Here is a 5,000-nt window from a genome sequence, read left to right on the forward strand (position 1 = left end):
ACCCACGGCATTCATCAGCCGCTTCCCTTTCCTCGTTCGTCGGAGGATTTACGAACGAGTTGGCCCGGCGTGCAAGATCCGTTGACGTCCCGGATTCTCAGAGGCTACCACCCTTAGTGTTCCCATGGCATTTTGGATTGCCTGCAGGCATTGCAGCTCGATCCAGTTGACCTGCTCATCAGCTTCAGTGAGTTCTTGGAACTCGTGGAGATACGTAGGGCGGCCTACTACAGGTATGAGAGATTTTTATTATTATTTACGACGATCGTGGATCGCCGAGTACCTGTAGATGTGCACGCCCTTATTTGCAGTTCGGTCTTCTGGACCTTGTATGGCCTGATGGGACAATCTACCGAGCTTTTTGTGATGATTCCCTTTGTATAATTTGTAAGATAATTATTTTCATAATTCATTGTTTATTAAGATAAGTGTAACGTTTAAGTTAGTTTGTTTGTGCTAGGTAGGAGTAATATTAAGTTTCCCACTTATGTTCTCTCTCTTCCTTCTACCTATCTCAGTTTGTTAGTTTAGATTTTTCTGGCCAGTAATTTGGAAGGTAGCTGCCTGAAATGTCATATTTAAAATTTTCCCATTTCTTAGTTTAGGGTTTAATTTAGCTGTAGGTGATCTTTTAAAGATCTTAAGGTTGGTTTTCCTTTGATTAGTATATTCATTTATTTTGCTTATTATTGTTACCAATCCATTACTTTTTTTTGTGTTTGTAAATAAATATTGTAACTTTTGTTGAGGTGTTTGTTCTTTTGTTCCCAAATTGCTGTGTTACATTTTTACTGACCGCAAATTTCTGAATAGAAAGAACCCTTGAAATTACGGCCGTAAATACAGCCTTAACAATCTGGCGACCTTGCCAGGATTTGCGCCCAGGTGTACACAGTAGTTGGGACTTTGGAACGCTCCTCAGTGGGGGTTATAGTATTTATTTTTTTTTGGAAATACCTTTCCCTCCTATCACTATGGATAATTTGGAAGACTTTGAGTTTAGTCCTGCAGAGTTCTTAGGGTCAGCTGACTGTATTAGTCATTTACCGATACTAGGTAAGGAATATCTGGTTAGTTGTGCTAGATGGTTGGGTATTCCGTTCAAAGGGATTGATACAAAGAGGAAATTGCTAATAATGGTAAAGAACTGTGCCATGCAAGGTTTGGCTGAGGCTGAAGGATTACTTGGTGAAAATATTAGTGATAGAGGTAGTGAATTAGGAAATGATGATAGGGTAGTTGCAGATGATAATGGCATTAGTGGTGGTGCAGGATTTTCCTTATTTGACGATCCTCCTCAGACTGGAGTTATTTATGAAGGTCCGGCTAATTTGCTGCCAAAGGGAAATATAACCATAAACCCTTTCTTATCTGAAGAGAATTTAGGGCCAGCAGTTCCTACTGTTCCTATTAATTCTAATTCAAAGGAGATTCAAGAATATGACTTAATTTGTAAAACGATAGAGTTGTTGAAATTGGAACATGCGGAGAACGAGAGGGTGAGGAGGCATGAGATAGAGATGGCCAACATTAATTTGGAAATAGCTAGGTTACAGGGGGCTCCAAACCAATTTAGTACCCCATGAGGTAGTCAGCCAGAAAGGTTTAATATTGGGGCTGCATTTAAATTGGTCCCCATTTTTGATGAAAAAAAGGTTCCAGAATTCTTCAAGGCCTTTGAGAGGGTCTCTACACGATTGTCTTGGCCACCAGAGATGTGGACGGTGCTAATCCAGTGTAAATTGGTAGGCAAGGCAATCAGGGTATATAATGCCTTGGAGGAAGGGATAGCCAGGGATTATCACAAGGTAAAGGCACTAGTTTTAAAAGCGTATGATTTGGTCCCTGAGGCATACAGATTGAAGTTTAGAAATTTTAATAAACATCCTTCCTTATCGTATGTAGAATTTGCCAGGTTCAAGGAGGAACAGTTTGACGACTGGTTGAAAAGTCGTCAAGTTGTCACTTTTTCTTCCTTGAGAGAACTAATGCTTTTGGAGGAGTTTAAGAAATCTTGCTCCAAAGAACTAAGAATTTATTTGGAAGAAGTAAAGGTCACTAATTTAGGTAAGGCAGCTCAAGTGGCTGACGAATTTGTCTTGACTCATAGAATAGGTTCAGGCAATTTCATCAGCAAAGATAAAAGTAATACTGTAGTAGAGTCAGCGAATTTTCATAAAGGAGTAAGAGGTGATAATAATAAGCCTAAGAATTCTGTGGTTCAGAATAATTTCCATGCCAGTAAGAATGGAAAATTCACGAGTAAGCCTGGTACTCGTGTATTTTCCAATGGAGGTAGTTCTGAAACGAGAAATGTTAATGTGAAGACTTGTTTCTGGTGTAAAAAACCCGGTCATTTCCAAGCTCAATGTCAAGCCAGAACAAATTATCTCCAGAAAAATAATCCTGTGGCGCTAATGCCAAGTACATCTCCTGACGTAAAATTACCCATAATTGGTAGTGATAGTGGTAGTAATTGTACGCCTGGAGATGGAAATAATAATCCACAGGAATGACTGAAGTATGATAAATACATATGGCCTGGTAAAGTAATATATAATTCTGTCATTATTGATGTTAAGTTCTTGAGATATACAGGGTCTGCTCGTTCGTTAGTGCTGGAAAGCAGTTTGAAGGGTTTGGTGAAGTATTCAGGGAACTTTTATGTTCTGGGAGGCTTCCCGAACACAATAGTTTCGGCTCCTTTAGCAGAGGTAATGTTGTCATTCCCTGGGTATTATGGAAAGATAGAGTTGGCCGTTGTTGAGAGTCTTCCTATAGCTGGTATTGATGGCATATTAGGAAATGATATGGTTAATAGTGATGGCCAGGCATTATTTCCAATATTGTCAATCAATAAGTGTCCAGTGGCGGTTACCACTAGAGCTGCAGCAAGAGCTGCACACTTATTGAATAATGATGAAGAGTTAAATTTGAGTAGTTTAGAGGTAGACGTAGATGTAGGAAGACCCGGGTCAGTAGTAAGTAATGTAGTAAGTAGTGATAATATAATTCCAGATTGGGATCGAACAGCTTTTATTGAAGCCCAGAAAAGAGAGTATAATTTTAATATGGGTGATACTTCTGACTTGACAAAGCCTCGATTCTGGGTAAAAAGGGGCCTGTTATATAGGGTGAGTCGTCCCCTGGTTGCTAATGATCCCCAAATGTCTCGTATTGAGCAAATAGTGGTGCCTTCTCACTTTCAGAGACAAATATTGAATATATCTCATGACGATGCATTCTCTGGTCATTTTGGTGTCTAGAAGACGTTCCGTCGGTTGGCTAAATGTTTTTGGTGGCCAGGAATGAAATCGTCAGTAAAACAATATGTGAAAGAATGTCCAGTGTGCCAAGTGGTAGGTATACCTAATCAGACAATTGTAAAAGAACCTTTATATCCTATACCAGCTATTGGCGAGCCATTTAGTGAGCTAGTAGTTGATATAGTAGGCCCCCTGCCTAGAACTAAGACAGGTTTTATCTATTTACTGGCTGTGATGGATCGGGCATCTCGATTTCCCGAAGCCATTCCCATGAAGAAAATCACATCTAAGGCTGTATTTGACCAGTTGGTAATTTTCTTTTCGAGGTATGGAATCCCTCGTAAGATACAAACTGATTGTGTAACTAATTTTACTAGTAAGGAATTTCGAAGTAAGTGTGCAGGTCTGGCCATTCTGCACACTACTAGTGTTCCTTACCATCCAGAGAGTCAGGGAGTGGTGGAAAGATTCCATCAGACTCTTAAATCAATTTTAAGGAGATTTTGCTATGAGCATGGAGAGGAATGGGATAAGGGTCTTCCTTTTGCTCTCTTTGCTCTTAGAAGTCATCCAAAATCATCCACGGGCGTGGCTCCTTTTGAGTTAGTCTTTGGACATAAAATACGGGGTCCTTTAGAGATTTTTATTGTTATTTACGACAATCGTGGATCGCCGAGTACTTGTAGGTGTGCACGCCCTTGCTTGCAGTTCGGTCTTCTGGACCTTGTATGGCCTGATGGGACAATCTACCGAGCTTTTTGTGATGATTCCCTTTGTATAATTTGTAAGATAATTATTTTCATAATTCATTGTTTATTAAGCTAAGTTTAACGTGTGAGTTAGTTTGTTTGTGCTAGGTAGGAGTAATATTAAGTTTCCCACTTATGTTCTCTCTCTTCCTTCTACCTATCTCAGTTTGTTAGTTTAGATTTTTTTGGCCAGTAATTTGGAAGGTAGCTGCCTGAAATGTCATACTTAAAATTTTCCCATTTCTTAGTTTAGGGTTTAATTTAGCTGTAGGTGATCTTTTAAAGATCTTAAGGTTGGTTTTCCTTTGATTAGTATATTCATTTATTTTGCTTATTATTGTTACCAACCCATTACTTTTTTTTTGTGTTTGTAAATAAATATTGTAACTTTTGTCGAGGTGTTTGTTCCTTTGTTCCCAAATTGCTCTGTTACATTTTTACTGACCGCAAATTTCTGAATAGAAAGAACCCTTGAAATTACGGCTGTAAATACGGCCTTAACAATATATATATATATATATATATATATATATATATATATATATATATATATATATATATATGTATATAGGTGTCTGTGTGTGTCTGTGTGTAAGTGTGTTTATGTGTGCTTGTATGTGTGCGTGTATGGGTGATTGAATTCATGTTCTCAAAAGTTCCTGTATAATACATGCAATAAAAGGAACGACATCAAACATCAATTCCAAAAGTACATTTATTGTTTAAACGCTATTTTTTTAATATATCTTTGAAAGTGAAAACGAATGTTAAATAAGGGACGAAAAATCTCCCAAGTATGTCTTTTTATTATATCATATGCGAAAGAAATATTCTAATGGTCATTGAAATGCCAAATAAAATTATACAATCTTTATTGACTCAAATGAGATAGTTGGTATAAATTCTACCTCATTCACCATCTTTCATCTTTTTCTCTCTTCTCGCCGATCAGTTCATCATATATCTCTGTACCGATAATTGAAAG

Source organism: Palaemon carinicauda, chromosome 12, assembly GCF_036898095.1.
Source record: "Palaemon carinicauda isolate YSFRI2023 chromosome 12, ASM3689809v2, whole genome shotgun sequence".
Taxonomy (NCBI): domain Eukaryota; kingdom Metazoa; phylum Arthropoda; class Malacostraca; order Decapoda; family Palaemonidae; genus Palaemon; species Palaemon carinicauda.